This window comes from Alexandromys fortis, unplaced genomic scaffold (assembly GCF_014885135.2).
Source record: "Alexandromys fortis isolate MF-2015 unplaced genomic scaffold, M_Fortis_MF-2015_v1.1 scaffold_102, whole genome shotgun sequence".
NCBI classification, from domain to species: domain Eukaryota; kingdom Metazoa; phylum Chordata; class Mammalia; order Rodentia; family Cricetidae; genus Alexandromys; species Alexandromys fortis.
This window is the reverse complement of record NW_026067984.1, coordinates 3,122,594-3,142,234: the sequence shown is the minus strand read 5'-3', so window position 1 is coordinate 3,142,234 and position 19,641 is coordinate 3,122,594. Positions and strand designations below refer to the sequence as shown.

The 19,641-nt window shown below is 42.1% G+C and overlaps 1 protein-coding gene across 3 annotated transcripts in view; it reads left to right on the top strand.

Annotated features, from left to right (window-relative positions):
* Npy2r (neuropeptide Y receptor Y2) overlaps nt 1–19,641 on the top strand; it is a 123,588-nt gene that overhangs the window by 100,421 nt on the left and 3,526 nt on the right. Inside the window, exons 1-2 of one of the 3 annotated variants that reach the window (XM_050158862.1) lie at nt 13,535–14,160; nt 14,506–14,808. The exons of 1 other annotated variant lie outside the window; for it this stretch is intronic. The gene's annotated coding sequence lies outside the window, so the exon portion shown is untranslated. Of the gene's footprint in view, nt 1–13,534; nt 14,161–14,505; nt 14,809–19,641 lie in introns of those variants that run through there. One more of the 3 variants, XM_050158863.1, reaches the window with a different exon arrangement.

Here is a 19,641-nt window from a genome sequence, read left to right as displayed (position 1 = left end):
GGAGACCCAGGCAGTTCTGCGTCACCTCATATGAGCACTGAGAACTCATATCAGGCACTCTGCCATGCGCTCTTAACTGCTGATCCACCCCATCCCCGAAACTGATGAGCACTTTCTAAAACTATGTGATGGTTATGTGTGTTTCTTCCTTGGAGAACTGCCTGCTTGGTTCATTAGACAATTTATGGGTTGGATGATTAGACAATTTATAGGTTGCTGTTTTAGCATTCAACAGTTCATTATTAATCCCGGACACGAATGTCCTGTCTGCCTTGTAGCTGAAGATACTTCCTTCCCACATTCTGCGGATGGCATCTTCCATTCTTCTGATTAATTTCCCTTTGCCGTGCGGAAGGCTATAAATTTATTTAATAAATACCATTTCTTCATTCCTGGGGTTATTTCCTGGGCTACTGAAGATCTTTTGAAGAGAATTCTTGCCTGTGCCTGCATCTTGACATGCTCTGTTTTTCCCATAGCAGTTTCAAACTTTTGGGTCTTAAATGAGACTCTGTGGTCCCCTTTGAACTGATTTGTGTTTATGCAGAATGGGAGAAATAAATCCAGTCCAGTTCTTCGTATATGCAAATCTCCCTTTGACCCCACCCTTTGTAGACAGTTTGTTTTTTCTTCAATGTATGTCTATGACCCTTTGTCAAAAAGTAGGTGGTTGCTGCCACTTGTGTGGGTTTGCTTCTGAGTCCTGTGTTACATACCACTGGTCTATGTGTCTGTCTTTGTCTTTTTGCTCTTACCATTCTGTTTATATTACTGTGGCATGTGGTATAGCTTTCAGATGAGGTATTGTATCTCCAATATTGTTCATTCTGTGTAGATGGCTTTGGCTATCTGGGCCAATTTTCTACGATCTCACATGAATTTTTCTAGTTCTGAGGAACATCGTTGAGAGTTTTGAGGGGAAATTGAATTGAGTCTATAGATTGCTTTGATAATGTAGTCATCTTACAGCATTAATTCTGCCAATCCACGAGCCTGAGAGGTCTTTACAACCTAGAATTTCCTGTTTGGTTTCTTTCTTCAGTGCCTTCGGATTGTGTTTGTGGAAGCCTTTCACCTCCTTGGCTAGGTTTATTACAAGGTATTTTATTCTATTTTTGGTGGGTAACCTTGAATGAATGGGATTTTTTTTCCCCTAAGCAATTTTGTTACTGACGTGGAGAAGCTAATGGGTTTTGTGTATTGATTTTGTATTCTGCCACTTTGCTGAAACTGTTTACCAGACCTAAGGGTTTTCTGCTGGAGTCCTTCTGCTTTTTTTATTGAAGACCATTTCGTGCAAATAGGCATAATTTGACTTCATTTCTTGTTTAAATTCCTTTTATTCCTTCTACCTTATTGCTCCAGCTAAGACTTTCGGCGCTGTATTTAATAAGAGTGGAGAGCACAGAAACCCATTGTCTTTCCATATTTTAGAGGAAATGCTCAGGTTTTCACCATCTAGCATAAGGCTATAGTTTTCCTCTTGGTTTTCACATATGGCCTTTGTTACGCGTGTTCCCTTTTCTTCTAGTGTCTATGGGACTGCAGTGGTGAAGGGATTGTTCAACCTTTTCTGCAGCTATTGAGATGAATATGTGATTTCTGTCTGTAAATTTATTTATAAACTCCATTAGATTTATTGGTTTATGTGTTTTGCACCATCCTTGCTCCGCTGGGATGAACTCTCTTGGTCACGGAGCTTGTTCATCTTAATATGTTAATGAATTCAACTTTCCAGGATTTTATTGAAAAGTTTTCAGTCTTTGTTCTTCATGGAAATTGACCTTTGGTTTTCTTTCTTTGTTGTTCCTAGTCACTTTGGGTATCAGAGTGATGCTGGCTTCAAAGAGGGAGTTTATTAATGTACCTCACTTTCTGTTTTATGCAGCATTTTGAGTAATATTAATCAGCTGTTCTTTAAAGGTTTGATGGGATTTGGCATGAATCTGTCTTTTTGTTCTGACAGACATTTTATTACTGCTTTAATTTCTATGAGTGATATAAATCTTTAAAATGTTTACATCTTCTTGATTTAATTTTGGTAGGTCAAATATATCTAAGAATTTATCTATATATTCTAGATTTTCCTCTTTGGCAGAGGATATAATTTTCCAAAGTAAGCATAGCTTACGATGCTGAGCTAAGTTTGTGCCCCCAGACTGTAATTCCTCACACCCCGAAACACGCATGAAGACCCACTCTCACTTCCTGTTCACGTGTTAACACCTTTCACCACTACAAACCGAGTTCCCTAAGGGTATAACATAATCAGAAGGCATATAGTATGAGTAAACATTGATTTATTTTTCTGCATTGTGTTCCAGCAAATATATGCCAGGAATTGATATTCTGTAGGTGTCCAGTGCTTCTGTGCTTTCTCCTAAAATGTCAAATATCTCGTGAACAATCATGTGAAGTTTCTGTGAAGATCTAGAGTTCTTTGCCCCAAAAATTGAGGATGATAGGTTTGGAGTTTTCTGAAAATGTATTTGTTCCACATATTTGATAGCCTACCTTTAAAGCAAACATCAAGTACTATGAACATGTACACAAACAGTTGTTTTGGCAACGGGATCAAACCAAACGTTATGTTTAATTTATGATCTAAATATATGCTATTTGAAATTTTAAATAATGCTCCCCTGCTCTAAAGCATTAGCTCCTCTTTCCGGTCTAGGAAAGCTAAGTGACTTCACTGACTCCCAACGTCAGGCGCCCTATCTGATATTAATATGCACCTCTAATTACATAGTTGAGTAAATGAAGACTCGGATTAAATGACCTTTGTATATCACAGACCGTACGTCCTCCAAGACTAAATGCTGTGCATTGCCCAGCAGGTCAGTGAACAGAGCACACAATCTCAACTCTTCCTGACGGATGCCATTCAGAGAAAGCAGTGTGGAGGAGGCACAGGTTGAACTTGGCAATCAAGGAGCCCCATTCTATTTTTTAACTAGGGAGAATGCTTACAGAAGAAGAACATTAGAATTGCAGGTGCTATGATTTTGTCCCTCTTACTGTCCAATGGATGTATTCCTCAAGTGATCTGTTGCTGAAATCCAGTGAAGGAGAAGGATGTGCCCGACACGCCTCAGGTTGTTGCCAGTTCCTCCCCTCCCTGGACACACATGCTCTCCCATTCAGAGGTACAGACTGTATTTCCTTTTCCTTCTCATAGATTCTGGCTTCAGAAACTGGTTACATCTTTCCTCTTAGTATTATTTAGGCTTTAGAGCCACCATGGTCGGACAGCTCTTCTTGATCATGTGTTCCTGCCATGCTGTTTGACCTGACCATAGGCCCAGAGCAATTTGAACAGTTAGCATGGATTGCAACCTAAGAAACTAGGAGCTTAAATAATCATTTCCTCTTTTAGATTGTTTACCTGGTGAAGTTTTACAGCCTTGGAAAGCTAACTGACACATATATTGCTCATGATTATTTTTGGTTGTCAGCTTGACTATGTCTAGAAGTAATTAAAACCCAAGTGGCATAGTCCATGTGTGAGGGATTTTTTTTTTTTTTTTGAGACAGGGTTTTTCTGTGTAACCATCCTAGAGATATTTTTTTCTTCTTAATTAAATCATTTAAAGTGGGATGACCTACTTTTAATCTGGTTCTTCTGATAAGGGAAGATAAACCTTTGATCCAGGTCTTTTGAGGTGGGAATATCCACCTTTAATCTGGGCTCTGGGCCAGCTCTTATTCTGGCAGCTCATATCAAGGAGAAGGAAGAAGGAAACCTGTTACTTTTGCCGGCTCTTCTTGCTCTCACTGGTAAATTCCTAAAATTCTGGCATATGTGGAAGATCAGCTGAGACCTCCAGCCCAGCTGTGGACTGAACATCTGGAGTCTTGGACTTTTTGTTGACAGACAGCCACTGTTGGACTGTCTTGACCATAGGCTGTGAGTCACTCCCATACATGCCCTTTATATATTTAGGAAGCCCGTTCTTTAAGTCCTCCCTCTAGAAAACTCTGACTAATACACATATATACCCTTAGCAGGACTGAGGGCGTTGGCAGTATGAAAAGCATTCTGAGGACTTGTCACACATAGTTCCTTCAATGAAGAGTGAGTGAAGATTTGTTTACAGGAGAGCTGTGGTCAGTGAAATGTGGGTGTAAGTTTTATATGGTGGTTTCCATAAAAGAGTGGTGGGCATGCGTTGCAAGTTTTACCTTGAGTAAAGGATTTCTGCATTTCACTGTGACAGGTGAAAATTATATCCCAACCCCCCTCTTCTCATCCTTCAGGCGGAAGCTAGCGTGAGAGGGCTTCGAATTTACTCTCTCAAACAATTAAAATTTAAATTTGTTTTTACTATATGGTTGAAAATTTATATCAAATTTTGTCTCCATATGCTTCTCCAAGATAAACACTTATTATGAATAATTGAAACTTCTAAAAGTGTGTGTTTCTTCTTCAGCCACTGGTCTCTCCTTATCTCAGATAATCAGATGAAAATTTGCATTGATTAAATTCTGAATTCTACCAAAAGTGTCCCCTCATTTAAATTTGAACCACAGATCATTTACATTTAAACACTCTTTCCGATTTAGTCAGATCCATTTGGGTGATCAGCGAGAAAGAGAGAAATCTCAGCAGAAGGCGCCTGTGTTGCTTACAATCCTGCTTAATTACTTTGAATCTGCAATTCAAAATTCAAAACAGATGAAGAACCCCAAACCCATAGAAGCTGAGAAAAAAAATCACAGCAAATTATACTTAACACCCAATTTAAGATTTAGTATCTTACTTTGAATGGCTAGCTGTTTTCCTCTTTCTTGAATGAAACACCTGTCTTCATAACTTACATTCATGCAAAAAAAATTTAAAGTAAATAGGTAAAAATAATTTAGAAACTGTCTTTGCTGGCCTTGGTAGGATTCATCATTTCGTGGCTATCTCTGGTCCATTCACCTTTAACCATCTGCTCACTCAAACTAATCCAATTTCATTGTGGAAAAGGAAATAAACCTATTGCCTTTTCATCAAAACAAATGATTTAATTGACTATTTGTAATTAGTAAACAAATTTAAAAAAATCTTCTGTTTATGAGTGAGTGGTAATGTGTATGGTATGTGTAAGCATCCATTTAACCCTCCTACACACATACACATGCACACACACACATACACACACATGCACACACACATCACACTTATATGTTGTAAGGAGGGGCTGATAGTTGGTTCCCAGCTGCTCGGCAGCTCAGTCCAGAAATAACCACACAGAAACTTTATTAATTAAATCACTACTTGGCCCATTAGCACTAGCTTCTCATCTTACATCTTAATTTAACCCATCTCCATTAATCTGTGTGTCGCCCCAAGGCCGTGGCCTACCAAATGAAGTTCTGTCTCCAGTGAGGTTCCAAAGCTTCTCTCTGACTCCGCCTCCTTTCTCCCACCATTTAGTTTAGTTTTACCTGCCTAACTATCAAGAGGCCAAGGCAGTTTTCTTTATTAATTAACCAATCATATTCATAGCATACAGAGGGGAATCCACATCACATATAACCACCCACCCCATCCACATATACAAACACACACACACACACAGTATATATACACACACTTAAACACCATCCACACATACACACACAAACACCATACACTCAGAAGAACATATATGCCACATGTATGCGGAGATCAAAGCACAGCCTGGGTGGGGGCCAGGCTATACCTTCTACCCTGTCTGAAGCAGAGTCTCTTGTTTGTGGTTGTACACGCCTGGCTGTTATATACCTAACTGTACATCCCTTGTTGTACACACCTGGCTAGCTGGCCCATGGACTTCCAGGCATTCTTCTGCCTCTGTCTCCCTTCTCTCTGTAGAAGTGCTGGGTACCGTGTCTGGCTTGATGTGGGTTCTAGGGATCTGAACTTGGGTCCTTCTCCTTGAGCAGCAAGAGCTTCAGCCACCATGCCATATCCTAGGCTTTCGATGAGTTTTTAAAAAGAAAGATTACTTATAAATATGACATTACCATAAATTGACCAGTTTTTTTTATTTATTTTTTTAAATGATTTATTTAACTTTATTATGTTCGTTGGTGTGAAGGTGTCAGATCTCGTCGAACTGCATTTTCAGACAGTTGTGAGCTGCCATGTGGGTGCTGTGAATCAAACCCAGGTCCTCTGAAAGAGCAGTCAGTGCTCTTAACCACTGAGCCATCTCTCCAGACCACCATGCCTCTCTGATACAACCCAGTCAAGTCTATGGGGTATTTCCTGTAAGCTCTTGTTCCTCATGGCTACAGAAGACCCAGATCCAGGTGGATCTACATCTATGATCCACTGAAGATCTGTATTTGAATCAAAGGCCGATAGGTTATCCAGGTGCTGTAGTTTTAGTCACAGGGGAGTGTTACTGAAACTTCAGCAGGTTTTCTAGGAGAAACCCTTGTGGGAAATCCTGCATGCCTAGCCATTCAGAGCTGGTGCCATATATACTCAGCACTATGACTCAAGTGCTGTTTCCATCTAGACACTGGGGCCTTACCCCCCCCCCCCCAGGGAAGGTAAGTTCTGTGTGCCCTTAGGAACTCCTTTGGCTCCATGGTGACGCTCCCCTGTATCACAGGAATTTGCTGCCCTCTCTCTGAGGCCACGCCCTTCTTCTCTTCCTTTCCTCTCCAGGGTGCACTGATTTATGTGGTTTACTTCTTTCCTGTTTCTGGAAGCTGCTCCCACATTCCGTTTCTGCTTTGTTCTGCTTGTGATCTAAGCCAGGCTGGCTTGGCTTGGAGGTTATTTAATGATCTCTCAGGCAACCTTGACATTAAAGTGAGAAGAAAACTGCTTTTCCGGCAGTGAAGCCAAAGGCCTTTCTCTGAGGAGCGCAAACAAACTCGTTCTCTTGCGTCTTTTATCCCTTTATTTTAATTGCTCTTCAGCTTAAAACTTACCTCTTCAATCAAGCTCTCCTGAGACCGCTGAAATTTTGTACTGAACTCAACATTGACATGCTGACTCTGTGGTAGTCCCAGCCCCACTAAGCTGAAGTATTTACTCTACCATAGAGGAAGCAGCGTGGGATTAGTTTTGCTCATGTAAACTTCTTTTGGTCCAGTCAATGCAGCATGAGCTTGGTTAAAGCTAAAACTTAAAAAGTCTCTCTCACTATCTGTTCAAATTCATACTACAGAGATGGGTAAGAACAGGAAATAGGAACTTGTGAGGGAGGACACGGACCCCGCAGCAGCAGTTCCCAGAATTTTCTTGCTGAGATCTGGGGGACAAACCCCAGGAAGTCCTGTTTCCTCATCCTTGTAATTTCCTTCTTTTTCCTGGAAGCTCTTCATGATCCTGTAACTGAAACTGAGAAGAATCACCTGGACGGATGGCTGAGCCAACAAAACGGATCTCTCTTCTTTCTCATGCTTCACTCCAGTTAATACCGTAGACCCTTAAAGATTACCCAGACTACCCAGCGGCAGCAGTTTAATGATAACGTGTTTGCTCACTCTCTCTAGCTATATACAGGAGCTTTCCCCCATACACACACACACACACACCTATCTGCCTGCCTGCCTGCCTATCTATCTGCCAATCTATTCATTCATCTATCATCTATATATCATCTATGATATATATCACTTACATATTTTTCATTTATCTACCATCTAACTATATTTATCTGTTATCTATATCTATCCAAAACATCTATCATTTACCTATCATTATTCATCATCAGTCCAACTATCATCTATCTATCATCTAATCTATCTGTCTATCTATCTATCTATCTATCTATCTATCTATCTATCTATCATCTTTCTCTTTAGTTTCCACCTATAATCTATAATCAATGTCTCTTTAAAGCTATCCTTTCTAGTGCATGAATTCCAGTTTTTGAATTCATGAGACAATTCCCTGAAGCTAACTGGTTCAGCGAATCATTGTTTGGTGGCTGTTGATTTTTCTAAGACCCTAGCATCCCAAGCCAAGGTCACCAAGAGCAAATTAATTAATAATTAATTAAGAAATCTATTAACCCAAAGGCCTCCTGAACTTCCCTGTCTCAAACGAACTAGACAAGTGTACTATAAACATACACAAGATGACTGACCAGTCCATCTTTAACAGAGATAATTAATCAAAATGTATTTATCCAATTTAAGACCGGGCAAACATTAAAGTAATGTATGTTTACTTGCACAGAAATGGATGTCTGTAACATATTGTTAGTGTTATAAAGATTACCTAAGATTAGGGATCAGCTCAATAATTATAACTTATACTTATATTCCAAAGATGGGGATCCTGAGTGAGAAAATCTTAGACCTATATTGTCCACACTTTACACTGTCCCTACATAGCTATTTAGTTTAGTGTGTAAATTAAGATTAAATTAAAACTCAGCTTCACAGTGACCCATTTCAATGCTCAATAGCCATGTGTGTATGTGTATTGGAGAACACAAACCAACATAATTATTATTGCAAAAATGTCTACTGCACAAGGAATGTTTTCTTTCCTGGTTTTGTCATTGCTGACTTTTTATCATGGTTACAAATTACTTTCCTAACAAAAATAAAAATGAAATTATTTCTATATGGAAGAGGCCTTTGCTCTCAGTCTGAATTTTAGACCAGGACAAATCATAACATGATTTACTTTGTGCAGTAAATTGTGCTTCTCTGATGAAGCTACTCAACTTTTTTTTTTTAATGACAAACTGTTCTCCAATTTGTTCACCCCCGCTGTTTAAAACATCCAAATATTTCCATTAACCAACAGGTCCTTTGCCGCAGTTTGACTGCAGATACCAGTTCAACCAGAAATAAAAAGGAAATGGCTTATTTGGTACTGGAGATCCATAAGGTCCTCCGAGTGGACCATATGTTGAAGAGATGTCCTGTAGCTTGCACTAGTGGGAAGGAAAGAAACTGAGATGCAGACAAGTCTGTGAGTTTTCAAGTCGTGGCTACATGCCTCTGAAGGGACTATAAGGTCCCAGTTACTGTTGTTCATCCTTCTTCCCCCCTCTCCCTCCATCTGCCTCTCTTTCCTCTTCCTTCTTGCTTCCTCTCTCCTGCTATAAGCAGTGTTGATCAATAGTTTTGATCCTATACATGCTTCAAATCGACTTGCCCTACCTAAGGCAAAGGATTAAACTGTGAGCCTAAGCACATCTGCCCACCCCTGGCTGGTTTTCTCCAGTAGCTGCAGTAACAGAAAGCTAGTACATCTGATAGTCCATCCCTGACACTCTGCCTTTTATATCTATGTGTGCTGAGGAACAGGCAGTGGGACAGGGGAAGTTTCGGTGGAGTCAAGTTTTAAATATTTGGGGAGATTTATCAGTTATCACAAAACCGCCAGAGGCTAGAAGACTAGAGGCTTGCAGGTTAATAAAGACCAGATGTGACTGGGGAAGACCCCCTAAAAATTCTGGCTGCAAACATAAAGAAATAAACCTAGAAAAGCTACAAGACAGGTGACATATATTTTACCTGCTCAAACATAAAACAAAGGAACATTTTTGGCTGTCTTGTGTACAGCACATAATCCATATTGTTTTAATACAGATATGTATGTTACCCTTGAAAGTTTATGTGTTTTCAGAACAAAGGGTTGAGACACTGATGAAAAAGTGTGGCCCAGGTGATCCAGCTTCTCAGAATTCCTTTATTGTGAGAAGTATGCAACCAGAACAGCCTCAAGGTTGCTGTCTAAGCTGTTCCAGTCTCACAGACTATTACAGACTATTCTAGCCAGGACTTGATCATTATCCTAATTTTCTCACGGTTTCCTGAAGATGCTAGATCTCCCAGACAACAGGAATCAGCCCAGAGAACACAATGTCCACATTCCCAAGAGATGTGGTGGGTGGTTTTTGGTTGTTCAATGAGTAATGAATGCTTGTCATAATTTAGGAGAGTTGGTTACAGATTGTTATTGGTAATAGTCAGGAAAAAAGCTGAACAAGGTTCAGGAAACTTGAAAGAAAAATGGAGGGCTATAGAAATGATAAGATAAAAGAGTAGATTATTGAATCTACTTTTAAGCTAAAAATGCAGCTACTAGTCTTAAATATTTTGCATTGTTGTAGATTTTTGTATATTGATACAAATTTAAGCTTATTTTTGATACAGTATAACAAAAATAAGCTTAAGTTTGTATATATGTAGGTATATGTTTATATATGTTTCTACGTATACACGTTTCATATATATATGTTTCTACTCTTTTTAAAAGTATTTTTGTATATTGATACATATTTCAGATTATTTTTGTTAGAACATACTGTACATATGTTCTTACTCTTTTTTATGTTATTTTAGCTATGCAGTTCATTTAACAATGGAATGTAAATTTCTAGTCCTTGAAAGTTACTATTACAAACTGTTTAAGATAATTAAGAAATGTAGGTTAGTAGTTAGGCCTCTATAACAATCAAACTTGTTGTATATTAGGTATGTTTTCAAAGTCAAACAGATATATTTTAGATAGACAGGTGGTCTTCAAACACTTTCCAAGATCTATAGACCATGGCATTGAAGATGTTTTAATAACATAAGGCTTTCATGGCATTGAGACATGTCTGCTCCTGACAGCACCAATCTACTTCAAAGAAGATGATGGGCATCAGAGAACCTCCATATGGAGGTTGCTTTCTTTGTGGGAAAAGTTAGTCACAGGGTAAGAAACTGCTCTTGCCTTGACTGCCAACAGTATGCTGTACTAATTGAACAAGCAGGACACAAAAGAAAGAGATTGTCAAACTTTGCCAAGACAAGTTAGGACAGTCCTTCAAAATCCCTGCTCCATAAAAATGTCTGCAAAACATTCTACAGGACACACAATAAGTGACAAATTTTCCCAAACAAGTCAGAACAGACCTTCAAAATTCCTGCTTCATAGAAAAGTCTGCCAGATTTTCTGCAGGATACAAAGAAAAGTGACTGCTAAACTTTGCCAAAACAAGGTAGGACAGTCCTTTAAAATTCCTGATTCATAAAAATGTCTGTCAGATATTCTAGGCCTGTAGGCCAAAGATGGATGCCCAAATATTGCAGAGGAATCGTGTGTGACTGTCCAGGCAGCCAGCTGTTTCTGTCATTTCTTTTAGTTTTGGAATTTGCTCCAAACTGTTTCTGTTTACTCAGGTAATGCTATAGCCTTCTGGGGTCTTTGAGGGAATTGAAGAATAGGTAGTTATAGTAGTTTTTTTTTTTTTTTTAGTTTTGATAGAAGGTAAACTAGGTATAGAACTTTGGATTCATCAACATAGAATAAATAATGGAGTATTTTCTTCAAATTTGCCAAAACAAATGGACTGAACATTGTAAACTTAATTCTTATCTGACAATTACTCTTATTGTATAGTTTTACTGTGTTAGATTTAAAAACCTTTCCTCATTATTTAAATGTGGAAATGTTGTGGAATAATCTTTTTGTACAATATAAAGAAATGTCACTTGGATTGATTTAATAAAAAGCTTAATGTCCAATAGCTAGGCAGGATTTTGGGGGCCAAAAGGATCCTGGAAAGACAGGTGGAGTCGCCATCTGATGCAGAGGGAACAGACATGTGACAAAAGAGGTAAAAGCCATGAGTCAAGAAACAACACACAGATGAATAAAAATAGGTTCATTTTAGTTATAAGAGCTAGTTAGAAATAAACCTGAATTACTAGTCAAACTTTTGTAATTAATGAGAAGTCTCCATGCCTTTTATGTGGGAGCTGGCTGGTGAGAAAGAGAAAGACTAGCAGTGTGTGTGTGTGTGTGTGTGTGTGTGTGTGTGTGTGTAGGGTGTGTGTTGACTTCAGATGACAATGTGTAGGAGAAAGACAGGTTCTTTCCTTCCATGATGAGGGTCCCAGGGATCTGAGTCTGTCAGGCTTGGTGACATCCTTGGTGACACACTTGGGGACACTTGCGTAACTCTTTGAGTCATGTCAGTGGTCTAAGATTTTTAAGAATGTGGATTTTGTTTATTTTAAAAAGTGAGCTCTGACCCTGTTGAATGTAGATTTTTGCAGGGCAGCTCATTGGACCCTGAGATCCGACCTCTGCCTTCAGCTCTTGTGGGTGCTTTGTGTTTCTTGGGATGTGTGAGTTCTCACCCTCGTGTGATTACTCCTGGCCCTAACCCATGAGTGCAGGGATGCTATTGGGTCTAGGTATGTAGGCATTTGGGTTTCTCATCTCCTTGTGTGAAGAAGAGTCACTCCCTCTTCTAGAAAGGCATGGAATTACCCAAGAACAAAACTAATGGACAAAACAAAAGAGAAATTAGATCTGCAAATCTTGTCCTGCTTCCATCTGGCCTAACGGCTAGTTTACCACTCCACAGGTGTGGGGTATTTGCTCAGCATGGTTCTTCGTTCCTGTGGTCCATAACACACATGCCTTTAGGCCTTTACTTAGAGCCTGAGTGTGCAGTGTCACAAGCTAGCACAACGATGTTGATAATGTGCTGCTCTGTGAAGTGACTTTCCCATCACGGGTCAGCTTCTCATCCATCTCTGTATTTTATAGAAAGATGTGAGTCATGGAGTTGTTATCAGTGGAGTCGCTGATCAGCGTGTGTACAACCTTGCGAACCTTTTAAGATATCCACACGTGAGCTCAATGTTCATCTACAGACTTGCTTCAAAACCCCCGACAGCCGATGGTATGAGTGAGGAGAGTGCTTTGTGCAATCGCTGCCAGAGAAGCGGGTTAGAAACGATTACCAGCAGCCATGCTGCTCGTCAGCCTCCGTGGGCATTTGCTTCTATGGTTATTGTCTAAACCTGTGTTGCGCTTCAAAAGTTTAACTTGTTAGACTCACAAAGTTCTTTCTTCACCTTCCCAGTATTCTTTTAAAAACTTGGACAGCTGGCCCTGATGGTGCCACGTGCTATCCAGCTCCTTAGGAGGCTAAACAGGTTCAAGGCTGTGAAACTTAGCAAGACACTGTCCTCAAACAAAACAAACAAACAAAAACAACCGAGAAAGTGTGAAGCTGTTGTTTAGCGGCAAAACACTCAAGCAGCATTTGTGAAGCACCAGGTTCAGGCACAAAAACTGTTCAATTAAAACCTAGGTGTGAGCAGGAGGTGTTTTCCTACACACACACACACACACAAAAAAAAACACTGTCCTTAAGCAGAGCTCATAAATATCATGCCCACTTTCAGACCTTCAGACCTTCTTACTTTTGTGTATTGGTAATTGACAAGCCCCAAGAACAGTGTCTTATCTATAGCTTCTCTATCGTGATGTCACGTGAACTGGACTGATTTCAGATTAATTATGTGTCTTATGAGTGAAGTAGGATTAGGGTATGTGACTTTCAGGGGTCAAAAACCCATTCCACATGAAAGGAGTAATTAATACGTGGAGGAGTATTTATTACCTTTTACAAATAGCTAAGTAAAGCTTTTTATTTTTAGAGAAACCAAACCATCTTTTTGCCTGGTTAAGAGAAATTCTGAGAACTAGTACGACCATCCTTATTTTAGAAATTAAAAAAAAAAATAATAATGCGCTGAGGTGACTGGTGCAAGGCTGGGAATAGGGGCTTAAGGCAATCCTGGCTTCCAGTGCATGCGTCACTTTAAGGCTCTACTGCCCCCTTTAAAATTGATGAAGAAAAGAGACCTGCAGCAAGCCTCCGGAAGGAAGGACAGCCTTTGAATGAAGAGTTTTGCGGGGTGAAGTTGAAGCAACCCCTTCCTAGCCCTCGCAGCATTGGTGACTGGAAGTCCAGTATGTCATATTTTACTCCTACGCGGGAGTTTGGGCAGGCTCCAGATCAGAGGAACCTTCCCGGGGACTCGCACTCCGCGCTCCTGGTGAAAGATCTAAGGGCGAAGAATTTTGAAATCAACTAACTGGACAAAGAAAGACTGTTTTATTGAAGACCCTCTGCCATTCTCTGCTTCCCTTCTGAGAGACAGCTTTTGTCGCCGACCTCGGAGACAGAATCCGCACGATTCCATCAACACCTGTTAAGGGCTTGCTGCTCCGGGGCCACTAGGCTCTGGACTTGTTTTACGGTCCCACAACCCCCATTTACAGCAGCTCCTGCACGTGCGGGCGTGCTGGCTGTTTGTCCTTGGGATCCAGCTCCTGCGAGGAACCAGCTCTCCGCCTTCCCTCCTACACTGCGAAACTCAGCAGCCCAGAGTTGGATTTCCCGGGGTGTGGAGGTAGGTGCGGAGCGTCTCTCCAGATTGACTCCTGTAAGCTTATTTGTCTGTTCCTTGTTCAGGAGCGGGGACCGCAGCTCCCTCCTCGCAGCGGGGCTCCCTCCTGCCACTGACTTCCCTCTGCAGATTTGATGAACTCCTAAGTGGAGTGAGGGTAGCTGAGGCTGGGAGTGGTGGCCACGTGCGATGGGAGCTGTGCTGCCTAGGGTAGGGTGCAGATGCGCGCGGGCTACCGGGGGTGGCGGACCTTCTCCCCGCGTCCCTGGCCAAGGGAACTTATCCGGCTCACTCCCCCCTGCAAGGCCATCGCTCCGCTACCCCGGTACCTGTGTCCTTTCCTTTCAGGGCAGGGTTCGCCTCCACCTCCATCTCCGACCCTCCTCTCTCCCCGCCCCTTCTACCTCGGGCTCTGCACCTCGCAGAGCAGGGTCCCAGTTTGAGTGGCGACAGAGGTCCAGGCATAAGTCCGGCAGCTCCAGCATCGTAGTGGCTCACTCAGCCGACCGCTCCGGTTCCTGCTTGCCTGCTCACTCTGTCCCACACAGAACCGGACCTGCTTTTGGGAGCCTCCCAGGGCCATCAACCGGTTGGCTGCACGCTACTGGCTTCCTCCTTCCTCAGTTCAGCTGAACCGCAAGGGCCGGCACAGTAAGTTCAATCTCCAGTTCTTCTGAGATCACGAAGGGGTCCTGTCCAGGGAACGGGGCATAGTGCTTCTAAGAAGAGCCTCTCAGCCCTCTCCGACTTTAGGCGGAACACAGATTCCAGAGGGGTTAGGACCACTCTTGTTTTCTTCTTTTGCTAGACTTTTTCTTTTATACTGAAGGTTCTTGAATGTTCCTTGATCAAACACTACGGTCTGAGTCAGTAAGATAGGATTCTGCTGCTTCTTTACAAAACAAAAATCAAGGACCTTCTAAAGAGCAAGGTCATGTTGGGTTTTCCAAACCTGTTCAAAAGGAGACATTTGATTAGGCTTCCATTCATTTCCATTGGATGGGATCAGCCATTAGGAGAAACCTATGGTGGTGTGGCAGGGGGTGACACGAACATTTGAATACCTTTCTTAGTCGGGACCAGTCATTAAGATGCCAGGGGCCAGCAGGGGACAGCCCTGCTGTCATAGAAAGGAAGAGCAGACACAGGAAAGAGAAGCCTTCAGACGTTCATACGCTGCGTCAGCCCGTGCATGTAGCGTGGCTGAAGTCCCATCTCCCCGCACAGAAGGGCTAGCAGGTGTGTAGCATAGTGTTTGGGGTTCTTCCCTGGGAAAACATCCCTGGAAGAGGTGCTTGACAGGATGCCAGGCTTTGCGCACCTGGAGTTGCAGAAATAACTTGCAAACCCACAGATTTCAACACGCAGTCAAAGCATGAGTAGTTAGTTCTCCGACTCATTAAAGCACCTTGAGCCTCAGAAGAAGAAAAAAAATCATTTCCTCTTCTAAGGAATTGGCTTAGGGTGCACCTGTTCAAGAAGACAGCACTATTCATAGTTTAGAGAGTCTTGAATAGCCTGAATGCTTCATTTCGCCTTATTTCAAGGAAAGGCTCTTCCGCTGTCTGCTTCTAGCTGGAGGCAGGAGCATCGCACGTGGCCGTATCCTCTTGTGCTCTTTTCTACTTTTCCAGAAGCGCCATTGTGAATGATAGATTCTGTGTTCAGGTAGAACTTCCCCCAGCCCAAGGCAAGTACTGTGCCTTAGCACAGCTCGTAGTGTCCACATGCTAATAGCTCGCCGATCGATAGCCATTCCTGCAGAGGAGCTATAAATAAAGGGACTTTGGAGTGCGGAAAATAGGGCTGAAAAGAAGGAAAGAGCCAATAAATCCTGTACGGTCCTCTTGCCGGTGCCTTTAAACCTGGTGTCTACACTCAGTCCCACCTGTACGAGCCACAAACTGCAACTCTTGGAGTACTGCTCACCTCCTGTTGATATGTGGGGTCTGGGTCTCTGCCCTCTACAGAGTCAGGCTCTTAGTCCGAGGGAAATGGTTCAGTCTATCAAACAGGCCAGGATTTCAATGCCGTGTTTCCAGAGTTAATAGTGGGTCTGCTATCCTTAGAATGTTCTGTTTGAAATGTATGTTGACCTATGTAGAAAGCACCACCATAGCAAACACAAGTACACAGAAAGCTTTCAGTAACATAGGAGGGGGACGTGTGTGTGTGTGTGAGTGAGTGTGTTGTGTGTGTGTGTGTGTTTGTGTGTGTGTAGTAGTAGCAGCAGGGGAAGAGAGAAATAGATATAAGCACTTGGGAAAAGTTGCTAAGTGGATTATGCTGACAGGCCATTTAAAAGGTTGTAATCAAGAACTGAGTTAAGAGGGTCTTAGGCCAGACTTCTTACAGAAGCAAGTACCTGATTAAGAACAAGAAAACACATATGAGGCTTCTGTGACCCAGAATAAATCCTGTGTCATTATGTTCAGTAAAGAACAGGATTGAAACTGTATTTTGTATCAAGCAGGTGGTACTAGTTATTAGTAAAATTGTATTCTTGTTTATATTTCTATTGGTTTTGTCAATTACTGAGTGTCTTTAATGTACTAGGTGGTGCAACTCAACAAGATTAAACAATAGATCATGAAGTTTCAGGTTTTGCCTTCAAAGACATTGCTGTCCTAGGTTGGACCAACTGTAGCAGTCTCAGTGTGGCCTGTGTTGTGGGCAGGAGAATGAGCCTTTTGGCTAACCAGGTTGACCACAGGGAGGGCAGAGAGGCATGGGGAAGCCTGGGGTGTTCTAGATTTGGTAGCCATTCAGTATGAGAGAGCAGCAGATGTCTGTTGGGATGTCCAGAGAGCTCAGGACAGTGCAGTGCCTCTGCAGTGACACCGTCCAGCCTTGAATGTCATACTAAGGAGCTGAGTCTTGTTTTAATGGGAGAACAAATTAAAGCATGCTTTGAGCTGATCATGAAACAAACAAAGAAAAAAATCCATCCCGGGATGTAGAAGAGAAGAATCTGCAGAGATTTGGTTATGTAAGTGTTGGGAGAAGAACAGTGGGGATTGCAGGAACAGTGACTTCTACTGCCTTAAACCGAAGGGACACAGTGTGAGCAAGTCCCAAGAAACAGGCCCCCACAGGAAACAGTCTCACTGGGTCTACACTGTGGAAAACAGGGCCATAGAAGAGCTGCTCAGGTACTACCTACAACACAGAGGGAGGAAGGAGCAAGGGTCGGTGTCTTCCTTCCTCCTGCTTTTTATTCATGCAGTTTTCTTTTTAAAACTACCTATGTGTGCATATAACAGATATGTGTAGGGTGTGTATATGATGAGTGTAAGGTACGTATTATGTGTGTGTTTATCTGTACATGTATGTTCGTATGTATAAGTGTGCACGAGTGCAGGTGTGGTGTGTGTAGGGTGTGTACGTGTGTGTAGGGTGTGTGTGGATGATGTGTATGTATGTATGTTTGTGTGTGCATAGGTGAAGGTCCTCACTTTCCACCTTGACTCTTTTTGAGACAGGGTCTCTTGTTCACAACTATACCCACCAGGATTCCTGCCCCACCAGCTTCTGGGAATTCTCCTGTCTCCATTGCCCACCTTGCAGAAGAGCTGGCACTATAGATGTGCACTAAGCAGCCAGCTCTAATGGGCTCTCTTCATAGCTCCACACTTGCGTGGCAAGCTCTTGATTCACTGAGCCAGCTCTGCTCGTGCCTCCTGCTTTAATTACCCGTGAGTTCCTCCCACTGACTCAACCCAACCAGGATCCTCATAACTTCAGTCTTACAGAACGAGACAGAGGCAGAGAAGATGGGAAGAGGAGTGGAAACACACAGGGCCAGCAAACATTGTTTGTGAGCTCAGTAAACAGGATTCATCTACCAATGGTAGGAAATTATGCTATTAAGATTAATAAAAAAATTCAGTAAAAGGTCTTCTGAGTTAATAGCAGAGGCCTTTTGTGATTGTGTGTATATTCAAAAGTATTACCACTGAGGTATTGAATCTGAGTGTTTTTATACACTTAACAATGAATTTATAGTAAAGCCAGATGTGTTATTTTAATCTAGTGGAAGTATTACCCTCTGTCTTAACACCCAGCAGCATTCTCCATCAGGATACAGGTTTGCAAGGGCTTGTTGAATGCCTGTCCTGTAAATGTCAGAATCAGCATGGTGAATTGGGCATGATTTTACCTGTTAAGTTCATGAATCAATGTATGAAAGCAGCCAGAAAAATAGAAGGAAAATTAGAAATAAGATGCGTGGCTATAATGATAATTACAGTTAGAAACTGGACCAAACTAAACCAGTACAGTAGACATGGTGATAGCGGATGTGTGGGAGAGAGAGGTAGAGACCAGATGGGGCATCTTTAAAGCATGAGTGGGGTCTCAAGGAGACAAGGAAACCTGGAATTCTTATCTCAGTTTTAACCCTTAAGGTTTAATTAATTCATGTATTGAGTGCAGCAGATCGCACAGGCAGGGGAATTCTGGGGTGTAGGGTAGGAGGAAATGAAAGGTGCCCCAAACTTCTCTACGTAGAAGTGTCAGGGGTCAGACTTGGGTGCATTTTTGATGCAGTACTTTTGGAGGATGCTGCTCTATGCTGTGTGGGGAGTTTCTTTCAGACCCTGAGACCAAACAACAGATCTGCACAGAGTTCCATTTTAAACACCAGGTGGCCCAGAAAAAAAGAAAAAAAAAAAACAAAAAACAACACCCAAACACACTGTGCTTTTCATAATGCCAGCACTGGGAAGGGGGAAGAAGTTGGACCTGCAGGTCTCCTTGGTCGGAAGGACGAGCCTAGTTGGCGAATTCCAGGCCAGTAAGAAGTCCTTTCTCAAAGAAACATGGATGGCACCAGAGAAACGATACCTGGATGGATTCTTACCCAAGGGGCAGAGAAGAAGAACATTTACAAATATCTTCACTTTCCTCCATCCCCACACACATATGAGGGGCGGGCACATATGCACACGGGAAGGAAAAGGTGGCTATGTAGGGGTCCACTCGTTTCGCCTCATTTTATTTTCCCAAAGTTCAGGCACCCAGCACAGGGAAATCTTTTGTCCCTTTTCTATCCTGTGTACTGGTGTATACTTGTCAGTTTCAAACAGCTAAGGCGGTGAGACTTTCCTCCGCGTTAATTTGTCGACTTCATAGCCATTGTAAAATTGATAAATTTTATTGCATCCATTTTGCACGAAAATGGAATCTGTTTGCTTTAGCTCCTTGTGGAATTGGTTCCCTCCTATAGAAAAATCCGTTCTTACCATGACCGTAGTTATTTAAGACCTAATTCCACCAACCCATGGTTGTGAACAGACCCATGTAGAGGGCTTTATCGAACTGTTCCATGGTCTGCAGTGTTAGGGTCCCACCACAGTTTTCTTTTTTTATTTTTCCTTTTATTTTTTATTATTTTTGTTGAAAAAAATTCCGCCTCCTCCCCGCCTCCCATTTTCCTTTCCCCCCCCCCCCCCCCCCCCCCCCCCCCCCCCCCCCCCTCCCCCC